This window comes from Triturus cristatus, chromosome 2_2 (genome assembly GCF_964204655.1).
Source record: "Triturus cristatus chromosome 2_2, aTriCri1.1, whole genome shotgun sequence".
In the NCBI taxonomy this organism is placed as follows: Eukaryota; Metazoa; Chordata; class Amphibia; order Caudata; family Salamandridae; genus Triturus; species Triturus cristatus.
Window position 1 is genome coordinate 590665553 of NC_140582.1, and position 21530 is coordinate 590687082.

At 39.8% G+C, this 21530-nt stretch overlaps 1 protein-coding gene across 2 annotated transcripts in view; it reads right to left on the minus strand.

Moving 5' to 3' along the window:
* The window catches only part of FSTL5 (follistatin like 5), a 2810134-nt gene that overhangs the window by 2179269 nt on the left and 609335 nt on the right, over positions 1-21530 (minus strand). The window lies entirely within an intron of this gene.

The window sequence follows — 21530 nt, forward strand, 5'->3', positions numbered from 1 at the left end:
TGTCAGAATTACCCCGACTCCACCTTGGTAGTTTTGCTGCCCTTTTCAGGAAAGTTAATCTGGATCCCCACTTGAATGAATGAGTAAATGAGGTAGTTTTATAGAGCACGCATTACCCAAGGGTGTCTTAGCACTAGGCGGATCAAGAGCAGAGGAAGGAAAAAAGAACAGCAGTAGGCTGAATTAAGTCTGAGTGACTTTGTTATTTGCATTGGGAAATAGCCAGGTCTTTAACTTCTTTCTGAATAACTGCAGGCTGGGTTGTAACCAGAGGGAAGAGGAAGGGAGTTCCATAGCTTGACCCCACTCTGCCAAGAATCCTCGCTCTTGTAGCGGACATATTCTTCCCCACACTGCTTGTGATGTTCAACCTTTCCCTAGACCAGGGTCTGGTGCCTCAGCTCTGGAAACATGCCATGGTTAAAGCCGTCCTAAAAAAGTCTTATCTTGATCCAACTTGCCCAGGGACTTTCTGCCAATTTCTATGCTCCCAGGCATAAGTAAGTTGGTGGAAATAAATTTCAACAGGCATCTTTCATATTGACCTTGAGGCCAGCTACCTGTTGCACCACACGCAAATCGGTTTTCGGCCAAAGCACAGCACTGGAACTGCTCTTTTAACAGTGGTGGAGGACACAAAAAGGAGGTTGGATCAAGGAGCCACAGTTGCCATTATACTTCTTGACCTTAGCGCACCCTTTGGCACTGTGGATCACCTTATTCTTCTAGATAGGATTCATAAGGCTGGTGTCATATGGAAAGGCCTAGATTGGCTTAGTTCCTTTCTGATGAACAGATCTTTTCAGGTTTTTAACTAGGCCTGCTCCTCTACTATTCGCCCAATCACCTGTGGAGTTCCAAAGGGGCCATCGCTTAGTCCTACGTTGATTAACATATACATGCAACCCCTGGCGAATATCATAACTCAGTTCGGGATTTCCATAGTCTCCTATGCAGATGACACCCAGCTGGTTTTCTCACTTGCCTCTGACTTGGATCCTTCACTGTCCACCTTGGGTCCTTGTTTGGAGCAAGTAGCCACCTGGATGAATAAATCCTGCCTCAAGCTGAACTGAGCCAAAGCAGAACTTAAGATCCTTGGGAATAATCCCCTTCCTAGAGGACTCTATGTTAGCCGGTCTGTCCTGGTCCCCCTTCATGCCCACAAACCATCTATTAGATGTTTTGGAGTGTGGCTGGAAAATACTCTGTCCATGGAGACCTGGGCCACTATACTCTCTGCCATCTGTTTTGGAATCCAGCTCATGTTGCACAAGATTCTGCCTCAGCTTTCTCGGCCCTTAAGGAGGCTGTTAGTACAGGCACTGATTCCCTCATGCCTGGATTACAGCAACTCACTCTGCCTGGGTGACCTTAAGGCAGTCATTCGCAAACTACAAATCATGTAAAATGCTGCTGAATTGACACTGTTAGAAATTGCTATGTATGTGTCAGCCAAATAGGGTTTGGGGGTGTTCCATTGGCTTCCTGTTGCTAAAAGAATTGAATTTAAATCCCTGTGTGCAGTACACAGAGCCCTCTATGTATTTCGTCCCCCTATCTACCACCAGCTACTCACCCCCTACTTCTCCAAAAGGATTCTTAGACCCACCAATTCACACCTGGCCTCCGGCCCCACTATTTGGAGGTCTGGAAGTGGAGAATGGTCTTTCTGTTTTAATGCAACCAAGCTCTGGAAGGCCCTTCCCTTGACCATTCAAATCACAAATAATGAGCTTTGTTTCTGAAAATCTCTTAAGACCTTGCTCTTTAAGAATTTTTTTTTTTTTATTCAATTCATTTTTATTGTATTGTTTTGAAACACACGGTAAAGAGTACATATACACAGAAGTAAAGTGGTAAAATAAATAAATATATAGACAGAACGCATCAGTGGTCTTGGAGTAGGGATACAGAGAGAGGGAGAAGAGGAGACTGTGTAGGTTATTAGCTGATAACACAGTTGCCATGTTGTCACATTATCATTTGCAGACAGATACCACATATTATAGGTTATGCAATTATTCAAAAACGTAGTATATTTGATCATAGTGTCAAAGCATCTCAACAGACACGATCAAACAATACAGAAGTTGTAATAACCAATGCAGATATCTTGATTAAGACCTGTTGAGAATGGGAGAACCTATAGAAGCTTTGATATGGCTATGACTTGTGCAGAAATTGATTTTTTGCTTCTTTGTTTTCCATTGAGCAGTTCTCTTCTCCTGTTAGAGCTGGGATGCCTACAGGTCGACTTGCGCTCTATAAATCCCCCCCCCCCAAAGAAAATTCCTTATCTTTGTCTTTTGTTCTGTAAATTGTTCATCTGGTGTTTTTTTTAATGTGTGCGTCATTCATTTTATCACAGGTAGGATTTAAAAATAGTGTATTGAATTATTCATTATTGTTATTGCTTACAGATGCCCAAGCTCTCAATGTGGCATTGGGTTTGCCTAATGTTGTTACTGCTACATGCTTGGGGAATAGACAAATAAGTCAAGGCCTTGCCTGTATGTCAGAACACAGGAAATTCTTGTAGTATGTTTGTATTTTGTGTCTCTCTAGTGTGAACTTAGCCAAAATTCAGCTGAGCTCTCTACAGGGTCAGAGATACGCATAGAGTCAATTAGTGAAAAGAGAGATAGCTGTTTTTTGGATTGCTAATGCATTGTAATGTAGTGTTCTTTATAGAGGTGTCATCAACTCTTTCCTAAATTGGAGGAACATAGGGACAGCACTGATGTATTTTGAAATGCTGTTTCAGATTTTAAGTACTTAGACGGAAAAGACCTGTTGTCTTGTGGCATATGTCAATAGCATTTGACAAATACAAATATAGGTATAGCTCAACCTGGATATAGGACATATGAATCATATTCTCTGTCCTTACCCTGTGCTGTAATTACAGACCTCTGAGCACACGGGTCAGTGCTTGCAGTCATGCCAATTTGTCTGCATGCACAGGGTCATAAATAAATCCCTCAAGTCTTTTACGATGCCATATCCCTGCTACAATCAGAGGCATCGGACACAAGGGGCATGGACTGCCTAGTCTACAATGTAATTTGTGATGTCAAATTGATGTAGACAGTAGAACAGTTTGACTAATACTTGAGCTAAAGTCCATTTGCACCTCTTTCCAGGCTTCATGGCCAATTTCCCTCACAAATCTAATTAGCTTTTCTGCAAATTGTGCTTCTTTCAGAAAGATGTATCAGCAGAGCTAAATGTTCTATCATCTAGATCAAAGAGGAGTTCTATGAAAGTCAGAAAAATTGCTTGGTAGAAAGTGGATGAATTACAATGTTAAAAGTAGCAGTGTTAAACATGATGTATTGTGGCATTAAACAATACTGACAATTTTGCTATTCATTGTATGTGGGAAATACCAGTTTGATATTCTTTATAGTCACATGCGTTTCTGAAATAGATTTTCCAGAGTAAGCATTTTTGTTCTTTCAACCACTTTCATCAGATGATGATCAACACAGAACAGAGTTCAAACTTGCAAACTTGTAGATAGTATATATCCCATCAACTGTGCACTAATTTAAAACAGGGTCTTTAACATCGTTGTAGAATGACTCTGTAATTGCACCTGAAATCACAGGGATAAGGGATGTGGAAGTCAGGGTAGTCAAATCAGGAACAGATACAGTCTGGGTTGTTATGCCAAGGGTAGTCATGACTAGAATCAGCATGGCTTGGGAAGTAGTAGTAATACTGGTAACTGTTACAAGGGGAGTTTTCTGATTTGGAGAAATCACAACTGGGGCTGTCAGGGCATTTCATCCTGTCTAAATTAAAACAGGGTCAATGATTGCATCTTCACCATGACATTACTTTGGGGACCTCCACTAGCAGGCTGGATAATATTGTAAGGTGGTGGCCAGGAGGACAGCAAATCCTCTAAAAAATCTTCACTATAATCACTATCAGTCCTAGAATTCTTCTAGGCATCAGCATCTTTTTCCTCCTATGATTTTGTCTTTTTATTTGTCAGTAGTAGATAACATTCAGCTCCCTCAATTATGTCTTTCCTCCACATCTGCTGCTCAGCATCCCACTTAGCATCTATTCAGTTACAGACAGTTCTTTTGATTTTATTCTGACACTTCCCCTTATTCTGTGCATGTACATCCCGCTCCCAAGCCAGGCCTCACACTGTGCTGGTTTAGATGGAGGGGGTTCATGACTTAGAACACTCTTCTCAAAGTTTGAATTATATTCAGATTAAAGGTACTATGTCGGGGAAACTGCAAGGTCCCTTCTTTCTTAGTTATCATTTTCCATTAATTAAGCCAAATGCATATGTGAAGCCCAACAATTTATGGTCATGGAATGACCAGGTGTGCCTTTAGGAGGAGCTTCCTCACCATCTCAGCTAGGAATTCTCACATCACCTCTCACAAAATATCATAATACCCTGAAACTCTTTATTTTTACAGTGATTTTAAAGCCACCAAATTTGAGCAATTCTCTATCGTTTACAATGTGAAGTGTATCTATACTAGTGCCCAGTCTCAGTGCATCACCTTCTATATGAACACTTCACATGACCACACTTGATGAAGCAAGAACCAATTCCAGAGCAGCACTCACACAAACCAACCAATGCCAATGCAGCACCTGATATTGTGGGTTGTAGCACCTCACAGTGGCTCTTTCTCCTTTACAGTTCTTTTCACGTGAGCTGAACTCCAAAGTTATCATTTATTCAAGTGGATTATACAGGGAATAACACTTTACAACCTTATCAAACACACAAGTGAAACCTCAGCAGCAGGTATTCTCTTTGACTACTGCAGCTTCTCCTCTGCACAACATTATCTACTAACACCAGTCACTGTTAGTATACTCACAACATGAAGTACAGTTCCATATTTTAATTGTGCTGCCAATGGCACCTCACAGACCGGTGCTACAAGCCTTAGCAGACAAGTTTAACCATAACCTCCTTTAAATAGGTGGTATCTTTCACTAAGACTTCAACTGCTCACCAGCAAGCACTTATGCGATTACAAACCCAAGCAGTATACATAAAGAAGCGCCTTAGCTTTCTGTCCAGTTTCACAGCCTTGGCAGACTTCTACCAAAAACTACAGTACAAGATGCACAATATGAACACAAAAAACATTTTATACTCGCTTCTCAAACACTACAATCACCTTAAAAGCTGCTGAAACACCATTGAAACTCCAAACTGGGCTATGTACTTTAGGGACATGGGGAGAACTGAGGCTACTTCTAGATCTTTTCTGGAACGTCCTTGTTCCCTAAATTACAGTGACAAACCACCCACTGCTGCCCCCTGATGGGGCGGATTATACTTTGCCTAAATATTTTTGTGTGGTCATTGTACACGGTCTCCTCCACTGGTTGTATGGACTTATGATTACAGACAAAGTGTATAAAAGGAGCTAGAATCAGTAATACATTTTAATGAATGAGAAACCAGTTTGGCTCTACAGTAACAACATAGAGAGGTAGGTATCCATCCCATGAAGGTTTATTAGCAAATTTTAGTGAGGTTACAAGCAACTATCATTCAGTAAAATCAATGTATACAAAATCAATAAAAATGTATATAACTGTACAGTCTGGATCTGCATATTATATAGATAAAGTTTTAACAAATAATAAGATACAAAACACAGAATGCAAAGTAGATAAGTTCAAAAAAGATATTTCCCAAAGCTAAATAAAGCTTTGAAGGTCATAAGGGGAAATTCAAAGATGGAGGTGACAGCATCAGAAGAACAATATGAAGGTTTTGGGGAATGAAATGGGGATCCAAGCAGAAATTGAACACTCTGGGCAGGGGAAACTAGCACAGTTTGAGAAAGGACTTCTCTCAGAAAAGCCAGGATTGGATCTGCCAAACTATTGTAAGAAACACACAATTAATAAGCCATGGAAAGTTTTGCAAACCTCTTCTTAACAACACCCTCTGGACAGTCCAATCAGGAGAAGATGTTCTCTGGGGGCAGGTAGACTCCCCAGGTAGGTACACCGCTGCACAGCTTTGGCTTTAGAAACACCGTCCCTGCTTAAGGTAGTTTGGAGTGGTAATAGTAAAGTATATCTGTTTAGTGTCCACTGACGTCCCTGCCTTAAGGTAGTTTGGAGTGGGAAAAGTAAAGTATATATACTTAGTCTTCAGCACCTTCTCTGTGTTAAGGTAGGTTGGAGTGGTAATAGTAAATTATATATGTTTTGTGTCCAACACCTTCCCTGCCTTAAGGTAGGTTGGAGTGGGAATAGCAAATTATATATGTTTAGTGTCCAGCACCTTCACTGACTTGAGATAGGTTGGAGTGGCAATAGTAATTTATAAATGTTTAGTATCTAGCACCTTCCCAGACTTGAGGTAGATTGGAGTGGGGATAGTAAATTATCTACGTGTAGTGTCCAGCACCTTCTGTGATTTAAGGAAGGTTGGTGTGGGAATAGTACGTTATGCAGGTGTAGTGTTTGGTATTTTTAATTAATAAAAACATATTTATTTGTTAAAGTAAATCTTTATTTATACATATTAGAAGTTGATATAGGTTTTTGTAACATGTATATAAAATTTATTGCAACAAAAATGTTAATTTATTGGAATACATAATACACAGAACAGGTTTTTACAATAATTGTTTGCATTTTTTTATTATTGTATTATAAAAAACACATTTGTATATTCTTGATGAGTGAGTAGCAAGTGCATAAAGTGCAGTTTTGAAAAAATAAAATAAAAAATACATGTATTAATTTTTGTCATGTAAGATATGTTGAAATACTATTTATTTTATAATATTGTTTGATAACATTATTTAATTAATATACTTGACAATATATTTTGATATTGAATATAAACATATACATTTTTTAGTTGTATGGAGAAATGTAAAAGACATTTTTACATGTAAATATAAATCTAGATTATATTTTTGAAAAGTTTTATATAGTTCATTTTTTACAATATGTTTGACATTATTTTTAATATTTGTTAAATAATTATATATAGTGTTTATTATTATTTAATAATCATTTTACAAACATTACAGTGCATTTTCCTGAAGCTATTTCCTTAGATGTGACACTTATTGATTTCCTTTAGTATCTGAGAAAAATAAAGTGCAGAGTGCATAAACGATAATAGGCATTATTGTACCAAAATAAAGTGCATAATTGCACTAAGGTCAGAGTTAAACTATCACAGATAACATCAGATATCGTCTCCTTATGATGGCTGCTTAAAGTGCAAGTGCAAAATAAGGTGCATAGCACATAAACAGCTGTAAATATGAATTGGTATCTCCTGTCTCATAAATGCCCTACGGATTTTGCAAATGTTTCACAATCATAATCAACTTAGCGAAACACAAAAATGTACTCTCCTCTTTTGTCCCCCATAACCACCCCGTACCACAGCCCTTCCACTTACACCCTCATTCTCCTCATCACACCCATGCACCCTGTGGAAGGATGGCCCACACCTCCTCCTAACTCCTCAGTACCTTAGGTGCTAAGCCCTTGCACCCATAGTTGTGCACTCATAATTACCGAAGACACACTAGGTCCTCCGGCCCCTGGTTCCCAGTTCCGGGTTTAGCCTAATAGAACTTGCTTAGAATAAATTACCATTTGATATCTAGGACTGCAATCAATACTTAACTGTTAGACCTGGCACCTTGGCGTGAGTCTCCCTTCCACTTTTTGTTGCTGTGCCTCATGTGTTTTGCTTGTGGTAGCTGCTCAGAGCACTGTGCCACTGCCAAGCAGTGCCACAGTGCAAGTGCTCCCTGTATAAAATGTATATGTTGGTTGGATTCCATGATTGGCCTATATGGTTTACTATCAGTCCCCAGTAAAGTGCACCAGGAGTGCCCAGGGCTTGTAAATCCAAATGCTGCTAGTGGGCTTGCAGCACTGGTTGTGCCACCCACAGAAGCAGCCTTGTGAAATGTGTCTAAGGTCTGCCATTGCAGAACCTGCATGCAGTCTGGTACTGTCATGCTGACTGGGCAAGTGCACCCACTTGCCAGTCCCTAAAACCTTCCCTTTACTTCATGTGAGTCACCAATATGGTAGGCCCAAAGGCAGGGTGCATTGTAAGCATAAGGTAGGACAAGCCCTGATGTGTGTGGTATGTCCTAATAGTGAATTACAGCCATTTTCGTTTTTCACTATTGCAAGGCTGCCTGTTCTCATAGGCCAGAATGGGCTGTTAAAATTGTTACATTCTATGATCCTAACAGACCCAGGGAACATGGTAGAAATTCGAGTTTAGTATGCCTAAACTCAGAATAATAAAATACATATTTTAGTTAAGTTTATTTTAATATTCTGGGTTTGCAAATACCACTTTTAGAAAGCTGGTATTTGCTTGCCTAACCATTTCAGCCCGCCTCTGCTATGATGTGTATCTGCTGTCTGGTTTCTGTGAGTGACAGGGCTGGGGAATTCCAGAAGGCAGGGCTAGGTAGTCTGGTGGTGAATAGAGAGATTGACATCCAGATGGGTGGGAGGAGTGCACCTGGACTCTGAATAGGGCTCTGCTCTGCCACCACAATGCTGGCTCCACCTCCTGTGGAGCGGCTGATGTCTCTGCCCTGCACCCTGAATGGAAAGTCAGAGACATGTCAGCAAAGTGCTCAGGAACTGGTTCTGGCTGGGCAGAGGCCCCGCTACCCCAGAGGAACAAAGGATTTAGGGGTATAAGTATTGGGACCCTGCTCCCAAGAAATTAGATCCTGCTTGACAAGAAGAACCTCTGCCTGAGGAGAAGGAACTGGGAAAGCTGTAAGGAGGAGTACTGTCCCTGACCTGGGGGATTGGCCTGCAGTGGTTGCCTTGCTGCTGAAGGAGAGGAGAAGACTACAAAAGACTTTATTTCAACTTGTGCTTAAAAAGATCTCCAAGGGCTTGGAATAGAGCTTGCCTCCTGCTGAAGTCTCAGGAACAACAGACTTCACCCCCCAGCTCCCCAGAGTTCTTTGGAAGTGCCTGCTGCTGTTGTTGGGCCTTCTGGGGGACTGCGTGTCGCAAGGAGCTGGAAGCGCGACTCAAGGAGGAGAAGCGTGTCGCCGTCAGAGCTGTTGTCATCGCATCTCGTAAAGTGTGTTGCTTCTGCAGCATCGCATCGAGCGGAAGTGTCTCGCATCATCCAGGAAGTGTCTCGCAATGCCGAAGAAGCGTGTCGCCATCGCAGCCATCGTAGCTGACGCATTGCACCGCATCAAGAAAAGCGCCTCGCATCCACGGAGAAGCTTGCCAACGTCGGAGCTGCTGTCGTCGCATCGCGTAAAGGGGTGTCACCGCTGCAACATCGCATCGAGTGGAAGCGTCTTGCAAACGTCGGAGAAGAGTGTCGCTGCCAAGGCCGCTGTCGTCGCATCGCGTAAATGGTGTCGCTGCTGCAGCTGACGCATCGAGTCGAATCTTCTCGCAACATCGGAGAAGCGTGCCGCATCTGGAAGATCTTCACGTCTTTATTTCTTTGCACCAAAAACTTCAACGCATCAACACCGTTGCAACACTTTCGTTGCCCTGCTTGTCGCATCTAAAACGTACATTGACTTAAAGTGTTGCATTTAAGAACTTAAAGAGAACTAAGCAAACTTCTACCATCTAAAGTAACAGTATTGTGTATTTTTGTCGTTTAATGGTCTTGTGGTAAACCTATATAAAGAATATTTATTTTTGATATAAAACCTGTGTGGTGTCCATCTGTAGTGTTGTCATTTGGTTACTGTATGTGTTCACAAATGCTTTACACACTGCCTCCGAGATAAGCCTGTCTGCTCGTGCCAAGCTACCAAGGGGGTGAGCAGGGGTTATTTTAGGAGTGTACCCCCTTACCCTGACTAGAGGAGAGGGTCCCTATTTGTCAAAAGTGCATACCTGTGCCAACTAGAGACCCCCAAGTCTAACATTAACATACAACATATGCCGCTCTTAAAATGGACGGGACAGCTACTGCAACAAAACCTGTGCTTACCCACATTGTCCAATAGATTAGAATTTGCCATTTGCAAGGACTTTAAGTTTGGATTGTTGCACGATGATTGCTTGTGCCCCCTTTGCTTTGAAAGTGTCAAACATTCATACAAATTCCCTTTCTCTCTTTGTGGCTAGTGCAGTCATATCCCAAAAATCTTAAATTGTGAAACTTTTTGTGTTGTAATGGTCTTTTTTTGCAATGGCTCTGGTCAATATGTTCTCCCTCACTATAAAATCAGCGAAGTTGACTAAAATTGTGCGAAGATATTTTGTTTTAATGGTGCTTTGAAAAGGTACCCTGTGAGCCCTTGTAATTGTTAGGTCTCCTGTTAGCTCTGAAATGGCTTTTTTTCAGTGGGGATTCTAACCAGTCACGTACTTGAGACCCTTCAATTTATTCTGGAATCCCAACTAAGGGGCCGAATATGATGTCAGTCGGAAAGGCTCCAAAAGGGATTCAGATTCTCTGAATCTGATTCAAAACCTATGTTTCTGACTGAATCGGATACATTTATGACCAACTGATTACAGTGCAAGGAAACCGTTTGGGCTGTCTGATTTGGTTCCGATCGGCATTCGGGCAGCCTGAGTCGTTCGGAGCAGAATCGTACAGCTCTATGCACACAATTTCCGGCCGAACGATTACGATGTCTGATTCTGACAGCCGTTCTGAATTGGACTGCCCAACGCGAAACGGATGTCAGAATCTGAATTTGGGGGCCCGTAGCAGACCCCCTTGACCTGGAGGCCTCTGGTTGGGGTCCATGGGGGAACCCAGGGGTTCCCTCTTTCCATGCACAGTGTGGCAGGCACCATGAGGTGCCCGCCACAGAGTGCAAGTTTTTCCCCAACCACCCCTTTTTTCAATGGGAGCCTGTGTTCTCATTCGGAACACAGGCTCCCATTGAAGTCAATGCAAGTCTGATCAAACAATGTTTTGAAGCATCATAATCGGTCAGTCGGACTTCCCGAAACGGAGTCGGTCAGAAACGATTCTGAGACCGAGTTGGTTCATATCTTGTAGTTTAGACTCAAGGGTTTCTTTACTTTGCCTAATCTGTCTGATTTCCTGTTCAAAGAACCCTGCTTTATCCTCCAAACTGGAAACCCGCTCCTCAGACATCTGCTCCGGCAGTTTGCCCATTGTTTCCTCAATTTTTGCCAATCTTGCATGAAGAGATCCAATTTCTTTAGATTGAGTTGTGCGTAGCTCCTTTATATCAATGAGAATGAGCTCAAACATACTTTTGACAATGTGTCTGAGTTCCGGATCCTGTTGTACATCCTGAAGGGATGGCTCATCTCCCACTGGTGCCATCGCTGAGATTCCAGCCTCTGCTTGTTCATTCTCTGCATGCATAGCCGGCTGCTGGGCAGGGGACAAAGCTGGCTGAAATAAGTCAAGGCTTGCAACTGATTATCTGCCCTTGTAGTTGCTGGAGCTACATGAAATTTTGAAAAAATAGGACATTGTATACAGTACATAGGGATGACAAAAGGCTCTGTAGTAGACATTTGTTGATGATCCTGCAACATGCTATTACTTTTCCAGTCCTTTCCAGGGTGGAGTTAGCCTTATGAATCTAATGAGCATCTACACTGCAATCTGTCTCTTCCCCTTTTCCCAATTCCATTTGGGCGTTAGGGGCCTGTAGGCTTCCAGTCTCTAACAACTCTTGCACTTTTAAATCCATCCTTTGCTGTGCATTCCACAGTGTATGTATATTAGTGAGTGGTCTCTTTAAAGTAACCTTCTGACTCAATCTCTGGACGGGGTGGACTGATTTGAGAGGGATGAGTTAACACTTGGAGGTTTGCGCTTAAATGTGCACATGCTGTAACTATAACTGATTGCTTTGTGTCTTTCTTTCCACATTTCTTTTTTTTTTTTTTTACTGTTCTTTATTCTGTGGAAGAAGCTGACAGGCTCTTGAGTGGTTCTTTTAATTTTATAAGAAGCCCTGCAAACAATTAATTGTTATCTCTTCTGACGAGCTTAACATGTTGTAGAGTGATGCACATGCCAGCATATTAAAAAGGAACAAAAGGCGAGCGCAAACCAATGGTGATGGTGAGACCTAGCCCTGCACAGCTCCCTGTATATGCGCGTTCTCACCTGCACCTCCTAAAACGCCTGTCTTGCCATCCTGGTCCTCTCGCCACCTGGATCTGCAGCGGTTTGTGCCTGTGGGCTTTTCCTGCCTCTCCCAACTGCTAAAGACACAGCAGTTCCGTAATCCATTGGTTGCCACACATGTTGACAAAAAACGCTGTCCATCACTTCCCCTTGAGCGAGGACGCAATCCTGAGCTCCACGTCTCCAAGCCAGCATGAGTGCACTAACGGTAATGCATGTGGGAAGTGTCCACCATCATTTTTTGTGGTGTTTTTCCACCAAAAAAAAACATGATCTAAGCCACCATTATGTCACACCTGTACTATGGGAATGTCATTTATTTGGCCATTTCACAGATGTTAACAAGGCGGCTTCAAATTATTTGAAAGGTGGCTGTATGGCTTCTCTTACATATTCCCAAAAAGCAATCTGTTTCATTCCATTTGACTGATCTACATTGGTTATTAGTTGAAAGGTGTATTCAATTTGAGGCCTTTTGCTTTGTAGCCCGTGTTTTCACAAATACAGGCTCTCTTTATCTTTCACATCTGAATAAGCCCTGTACTCCTTCCAGGACTTTTAGGCCATCTAACCTAGGGCTAGCTTTCAGACATGGAATCAAAAGAGCCAGACTAGGAGGACGTTTCTTTAAGTTTTCGGTGACTAAACTCAGGAACACCATACTGGTACATTTGTGCCAAAGACCCCTAGCAAAGTTATTTTTTTTAAGGAACTGAAGACTTGATTGTTTTAACCTAGTACTGATTTGGCCCTTCCTGTGAATGTGGTGGCAGCTTCTTTAGCAATAGGAAGCCCCGGTTGGGGCAGCTATACACATTGTAAATCCTAAACTTAAAGATGAGGGAGCAGTTAAGGGAGCAGGAAACTGGGGTTGCCTCCCTATTTATAAACTGGCACACTTGACCTTTCCTATTCTACAGCACATGGGCAGTCAGAACAAGTTTCATGGTATATTATGATTTGGACTAAAAATGCACTCCTCGCCAAAATGTATGCTGAAATCGGTGGGTCTAAAGGTAGTTTTTCCACTTTTTCTTACATTTTTCTAGTCAGCTCTTTCATAATATATCTATGACAGATCCATCACCGACTCATCTGGGTCAACAACCTTGTTTCATTTATAGAATGTGTTAAGAAGTACCCAGTCAACCCACATTCAGGACCTCTGTGTCTTGGGTATTTATGTGGGATTTTAATTGAGTGTTAGGAGATGATCTTCCTCTGAGAAATGATACTGTGTAGAGCAAAGAAATAAGTGGGTTTCCCAACCCCTGAATTCCAAATAAATTAAGAGGCTCTCATGACTCTCAGCAACTTATGAATATCCTTACAGTTTAGGGAATAGGGGCTATAAATGGAAGAAAAAATTGATATTCCCCTGCTAGATTTACATATATTGGCCAGTCTCAATCGCCTAAGGAATACATGTTCATGGGGTTCAATTATTACTTGCAGGTGCAAGATACAAAAAGCTGTCTGCTAGTGGAGGGAAGTCTTGACCCTCACATTAAAGATTCATGAATGAATTGTTTGCCTTCCCGTTCGATGAGCTCTGCCAAATCCAGTCAGTCAGTCAGTCAGTCAGTCAGTCAGAAAACTTTATTTCGGTAAAAATACCATAAAAGTGCAGACATCACATTTAAAAAGATTCTACATATACACTCAATAATCTTTAAAACCTCTCATAAAACAATAATTTAATTCGTTATGTGATCATAAAAAATATAAGATGTTTAGCACAGAGATGGAGTAAAAATGGACACGGCTTGCGATATAAAAAGAAAAAGGCGTTACAGTACTAAATGTTTTCTTGTTACCCACATGGAAAAGAGGTATTTCGCAGTAACTGTGACGAATAGGGGGGAGGTATCAGATTTCATTACCCTGTGTAGGTCTCTGTAATTGCTTACCCCAATGTTTTTCGCTAAGTGAATGATCCATTTTTTACGTGGGTTTGTGTAGGCCTTGCAAAAAAATAACACGTGGGCCTCTGATTCCTCGTTCGAACTACACCCTGGGCAAGCACGGTTTATTGAGCCTACCCATTTATTCGTCCTAGAAAATAAGGGTAGGGATCCATGCCTGAATTGTATGTAAAGTTTCTTGGCAAGCAAAGGTTGGATCAAATCAAGTGCGGGCTCAAAGCTGTAGCTTAATTTCATTTCAAGGAATACAGAGGTCATGTTAGTACCCGGGTCTAGACGTAGCATTTGGGTCAATTTATGATCCTCTATCGCTTTTGCCAACTGTTTTTTTGGTAGGGAAACACAAGTCACCTCTGGGTTATGCCATAGGTCCTCCCTACCAATTTCACCTAAAAACTTTTTAATGTGTGCAAGCCATGAGATGGAACCAGCCCTCCCTAAAGATATTGAGTTCTGGTGTGCTCCACAAACGGCGCCAATACATAACCGATCGGGAAGCAACCAGATCAACTATTGGCTGGATTCCGAGGTCCATCCTAAGAGGTTGGAGGGGAGTGCTCTTAGGTAAAGCTAAAAGTTGTCTCATAAAATGATTTTCTGACCTAGCTAAGGACTGGACAGCACTATGGCCCCAAAGCTCAGCGCCATAGGTCGCCGCTCCTCTTGCCTGTACCCTATAAACCTCTACAAGCGGGCCAATTAATTTTATCGGGCTATCCCGGTACATCTTCAAGATTCCCCCGGAAATTTGGGCCAATTTCAAATTGGCCTTCAGGATCTGGGGTCCCCAGTCCATATTATTACTCTGCCAAATCCAATTGAGAGCAGTCCAGTAATCTTGAAATTCACCATTGTCTGAAGACAATTAAGTGGCTAAACCTAAACCATGAAGTGATTTACATGATATTCATTTCAAGGGCCATTCCTTCACCTTGAACACTCTGTCCTTGTTAATAATATTTTCTTCCATTTTGCAATTATGGTCTACCAGGAAATATTGTACTCTGTGAAAGGGGAGTGAACCAAACCACCCAGCCACTGAATATCTAGAAAGGGAAGTACTTGTTTGTCTCTGAATGTTTTCAAGTAAAAGAAATAATGAATTTTACTCCTGTAATATTCACAATGGTTTAATAAGGGCAAACTTGCAGTTGTTACATCCTTGCAGACATATCTGGTTGAAGAGAAGAAACAGTCTTATAAAATAAACTACTGATAAGGTGCTGTTAGAGCTGAACACTGGTTTCTGTTTTAAGAACTGTTTGGTTGGGAAGTTAAAGACTTAATTACGCCCTAGAGGCTTTAGTTGGAGTTAGTTGTTGTATGATCCCTTTTGTATACTATATGGCTGGGAGCAAAGCCATGATGTTTTGGATGGTTCCCTGGAAGCTTTGTGCCTGATGCGGGACTTAAATCCCATACACATATTTGCAACTGCAGAACTCTTTGAGGATTTATTAGATTCAAACACTCGTAGGACAATCAGTAGCTTGGTTTCTCTCTTGAGCAACCTTTGGGTGGTTAAGGTCCATGGAAAAGAGCAAGCAAATTGGCAGTCCAAAGAAAATCTCCAGATATCTTTGTCAGTCTGGGATAAGATTAATGAGTTTAACTTCACATTGTTAAAGGGCGCCAACTTGCGACAAATCCAATTTTATACTGAGCGGCATTTATATAGAACCCCCACCTCCTCTATAAGATTAACCTGTGAAGCTCCACAATTGTTTTTAGATGTGATGCAGAAAGAGGGGGTAGCTGGACACACATTATATGGGCCTGCCCAAGGCTGTGTAAATTATGATATGAGATCCATCAGTTTTGCACTCATACCTTGAAACTGCAACAACCTTTAGATATACAGGCAGCAGTTTTAGGATATTCACCTTACTTAAAGGCCGACCCGCCACAAAAAAAACAATTATAAATTGTGGTCTCACTAGCTAGATTCTTAATCCTTCAAAAATGGCGATCTGAGGAAATTCAAACATTTCAACATCTAAGGTCTAAAATTAATTAAATTAAGGAATTGGAAAAGAGATAGGCATTAAGATCTGGGTCATACAGGACATTTCTTAAACTATGGAAAATATTTGACATGGGGGTTAATGTGAAACTGCATATATGAATTCAAAGTTTTAAATGTATCTGTTTGTTTAAAATGATCATATTCTGAAGGTTATTTTTTTGCATCTTAAAGAGGATGCCACTGATGTAATTTTGTAATTTTTGTCTGATGTTGCTATGTAATTATCAATTTTGCAATAGATGAACACCCCCAATAAAAATAAATATAAAATAAAAAAGAGAATGCATGCATGGAAGGTGCTAGGAATGAGATTAAAAAATGAGGAAGTTGGTGCACAAAATAAAAAAGAAACATTGCAGTGCATTTATTTTTATGCCTAACCATGTTTTAAATAATAAATATTATTATATTTTTAAATAATAGTATTTAATATTTAAGTAGAAATAAATTACACTATTAATAAAAAAGGATTGTGATATACATTCTTTTATACATTATTATCTTTTGTGATACAGTTATCATTTTTGTATATCTTTTTCAATAAATCAAGAACATTATTTGAAATATGGAGTAAAGAATATTATGTACGTTATAATATTAATTACTATATATTGTACAATGTCTTTAAACATTTGTATCATATTTCAAAAAATGTTAACAGTGAAATACATTTTTAATCATATATTTTTATAATAACATTGTTTTTACATTGACTTCAATGAGAAATAGTGCTTTTTCTATTTTAGTTAGGCAGCCATTTTCTTGGGTGGAACTGTTTTTTTTCCTATCCCTGTCATTATTTGGGTGCTCTTGGAGAGAGAAGCTCATGGTTGGCAGCTGCGTCACATCAGTTAAGGTAAGTTTAATTTAAATTATTTTTAGGATCATTTAAGAGTTGGGGGAGTTAGGTATTGTGTAGGGTTTGTATTTTTTGGGTGGAAGTTGTAACGTGGTGTGCTGCGTATGTAATATTATGTGTAGTACTGTTAAGGTGTTGTATGTTTAGTGATATGTAGTGTTGTAGATTTTAGTTATGTGTAGATAAGTATATGTTTAGTTACTATACTTGTTTTAAAGTGTAATGTATACTATTATCAGTATTGGATTGGCTCCTGATTTGGAGCTAGATGGACGTTTATTATAATTTTTTTACAGGAAATGTGTGTTAGTTCATTATAAACTAATAGTTATTTTGCATTTCCTTTATTTTTCCGGTTTCCTGAAATGTTTTTTTAAATCTATTTTTCAGCTTTTTTATGGTTGTATCGATCATATCGGTGGATTTATTTTTGGACAGTATTGTTTTGGGTGTTTTACAATACAAACATGGATTTACAAGGATTGCTGTTTGTTAACTCATGTTTGGATCAAGGTCTGCAGCTACGAACCTAAGTAGTTTTTAATTATTTAAAGTGGGTGATATTTATTTAATCGTGGTTTGTTAATTAGGATTAATTTGAGTATTTTCATTTCTAAGTTTAGAGACTTGTTGTAGATTTGTTTAGTTATTTTATGTTTTTTGTAGGATACATTTTTTTGTTAAGTTTAACAATATTTTTATTACATCAAATAATGTAGATTTTTTGACATAATGTAGATTTACATTTAATAAAATAGATTAAGATTTAGTTTGCAGTTTTGTTTCATTTCTATTTAATTTTTTGGAGGGAAAGAATTTGATTTAGAGTATAGATTTTGCTATGGTTTCTAAATAGTCTAGATCTTTAGTATTTAGATAGAGTCTAAATTTGAACTGTAAATATTCATTCATTGTTTTAGTTTGTTTTGTTAGTTTAGAGCACAGTTGTGTTACGGATTGCTCTACTCTTCGTTCTTGGTAGCTTTGTTCTTTTTTAATCCATTCTAGTAATTTATGTAGGGTGGGTTGGCTTCTTCCTATTGTGGATTGGAAAGCATTATTTCATCCTTCTACTGCATTATTGCTTTTTGGGCTAGGGTACTGTTGCACACATTCCATCATGGAATGTGGATTTTCGGTTGGCGTCTGTGCTCAGATCGACGTAGTCTTCCTACACAGGTGTCCTCAAAAAAGTCAAGTAGGGTAGTTAGTTTATTTTCATTGGCTTGATAATAGGGGCTTTCAATTAAAAGGTTGTAGTGATTACCATCTTCAGTTACTGGGACATAGGCTAGTGCTATTCGTTTTTTACTTTCATAAGCAAAATGGCTGTTGGTCAAAAAACTACACTAAGGGTAGTTATTTGGAGGTGTATTCATATGCTTTGGTTAAAATGGCTATAACACCCTTTATGGCTCTGTGGGGGGACATTTTCAGGATGGATTGTTCAAAATCTATGATGATTTTCAGGGGGTAGTTATTGATAGTTTCTTCTTTAATTTTGTTATGGAGGTCTACATAGATAGCTGTTGGGTTGTTAGGTAAAAGTGCACAAATAAAGGGAATGTTACTGTTGCAGTATTGTCCATGGATTGTATATAATTGGTAAAAAGGTTTGGGACATATTTAAAATGTCCCACCATCATCCATGTTCAATAATGTTGAAGTTTTAATTGGTTTGTGGGTGTTGTAAGGACAATAATTCTTTTTATGACATTTATTGTCATAAAGAAGGAATAGATCTTTGTGAGTTATTGATAGTTTGGGAGGTATTTGGACTTCATTGAACATATTAGGGGTAGGTGGGGAATGGGTAGTAACATTTTTTGTTCTGCTTGTTAATCTTTTTAAAGTTGGGGTGGCAGGTAAACTCGGGATAGAATAGCTTTGAGAATTTCTGTGGTGGGTGTCTTTGAGCTATTTCTAGCTTCCTTAATAGTTTCCAAAACATCTCTGACTTCTGCTTCTGTTACGTTAGGGGGGTGGTTATGCTCTTTAATATTTATTTGATTACAGTAATAACCCTAACATAAACACAAATAAACAGAATGCACCCCTGGTGGACCACTATAACACACTTAGACACAACCATATGGAATTTGAGTGGTTCATCATAGAAAAAATCACTGGTAACAAAAGGGGTGGTAATCTAGAACTGAAGAAAAAAAATAGGGACCTCTGGTATATTTCCATAGTAGATTCCATACAGAGGAGACTAAATACCAGAGAGGACTGGATGAAACTTACTGTATAGGCTAAGTGTTTGAGGAGGAAGTTTACCATCTGATGCAGGAATGTCCTTGGATAGGGTTTAAAATGTATTGCAAGTCATTTAATGCAAGAAATTCCAGGGTCATTGTAATATGAAGAAAAAAACAATTGGTATTCAAAGTTTTTTAATTCAAAATGTTTTTTAATTCAATTTTGTTATTCAATTATGGATGTAATCCTTCTTGTTGCCTTAGGAAATATGCTTTTGGTAAAAAATACGAGGACCATATTTATAAAAATCGTGCTATTATGGACAAAAACCGTTTATTGAATAAAAGGTCCTCTATTGGATATAAATACTTTGGCACACTATTCAAAGATGGCGCTATCCTTAATATTGATGTCGATGACATTTTCGTGTCATGCAACATAGAGGAAGAGACTCCGCGCACATCACGTGATATAAACCCGTCACCAATGTGAGTTCGCGTATAACTGAACCGCAAAGGAGACAAGACTCTGGAGTAAGCGAATCCTGGGAGCCTAATAGGTAAGCGAACCACGAGCAGAACTATAATAAATAAGCCCCAAAATATTTTGTTAGTTTTTTTAGTCTTTCATCATCAGGTAGCTATATTTAAAATAATGGGTAGCTTAAATGAAAAATACATATTTTTTGAAGTTGATAGTTGGAAATGGACTCTAGTACATTATGAAATACCTATTAGTGAATGCACTGCAAAGGTGTGTGTGTAACCAGAGAGACACATAATTACATTTTGCTTGGTGCAGTGGAGAATAGTGGCGTGTGTTTTTAGTGCTATGAGGTCACAGTCTGTGAAAGAAAGCACTATAAATGTGTAAACCATTATAGAATACTTGAATTACACACAGTATAAGACAGACTGCTACAAAATGTACAAATCGTTTTTTCGATAAAATGGTGCTTCCAAAATGTACATTTTAGTACTACCAGACCATAAGTAATGCAATTAGTTTTTTCACATAACTGTCCCTTCAACATCTCCTCAGGGTTATTAATTACTGTGTAAATACAATTAGGATTAAAAGCAGGCACTTCACAGCCCAGTTGTTAACTCTTTGCACCCCCACTAAAAGAAGGAAATCTTTGCCCTCACAATGCTTGGAGTGATATGAGCAATTAAAGCCAGAACTTCTCCCAAGCATTCTTTACATTTGCAGATTAACTCATAGCGCACATTTGCATTTCATTCAGGCAAGCAGGTACCCTGGCATTAAGGATTGTTTCAGCTGTCTGCCCGGCATCGTTTTGCAGCACAGGAGACTCAATTAGTGAAGCTTCAGCTGAAGCATTTTAAAGATTAGAAAACAAAGTGAACAAAATAGTCCCTCGAAAGATTTACTCTGCCTTACCATCACCCTACACCTCTATAAATGTATCCTCTATCTTCACTCTCTCTCATCCCAAACCCATCTCCAAAATAACCTAATTTTTCTAATCTGATTCTCTTTCTCTCTTTCTACAGGCAATTGCAGTTACAATTCATTTGAAGCACCAAAAATGTGCAATTTTTTTAACAACATAGTTTAAGAAGGTGTGTTAGGCCTCAGTTTATACTCACACAAGCACCCACGCTGCATGTCTATTGTAAACAAGTGTTGCGCATGATAGTACATAAAAATACATTTTCCCATCTCGCTATGCCTTATAAAAGTTATACATTAATGTGAAGTAAAATCCACAGAGCAGTGTGTTAGCTTGTCACATGGTGAAGGCATGCTGCATGTACTCCACACCTCTAAGGAGGGTCTTCTTCCCTTTCCTAAGATCATTGTGTGCGTGAACTCAGGCAGATCTTCCTTAAAGTTGCCCCCGCAGCATTGAGAGGGTTTGAACCTGGGTCTGCCTAGCAGCACTTTGAAAGCACAAAAAGCAGCACCCCGTGTGCTAGTAGTCTGATCTCATACTACCAAATGAAGAGAACTTGAGGGAGGGCCCGTGGGCACAGGCGCTGGCGTTTTGCCTGGTTGCACTCCAGACGGAATTCGTGCAAGAAGTCCAACCGAAGTGCTCCTAATCTGCTTTCGAAATCGACTGGCCTTGTGCACAAATATTTTAGCAGACACTATTCCACAAAAGGGTGTAACGTGCACCCAAACCTCATCCCATCTTGTTTTATTTCTACGTAACCTCACCCAATAACACAATGTGTAACTTCGGGTGATAAGGAGAGGAAATCCAGGACAGATACACCACAGGGCCTAGCAAATTTCCAGCCTCAAGAGGGATTTGTAAACTTGGTAAGAGCCAAGCAAGGAGCTGGTCATTGCTATTGCAGCCATTGTGGAATTCAGAAGCCATGGGAGAGTGACACCGATATAGCTGAGGGTAAGAAA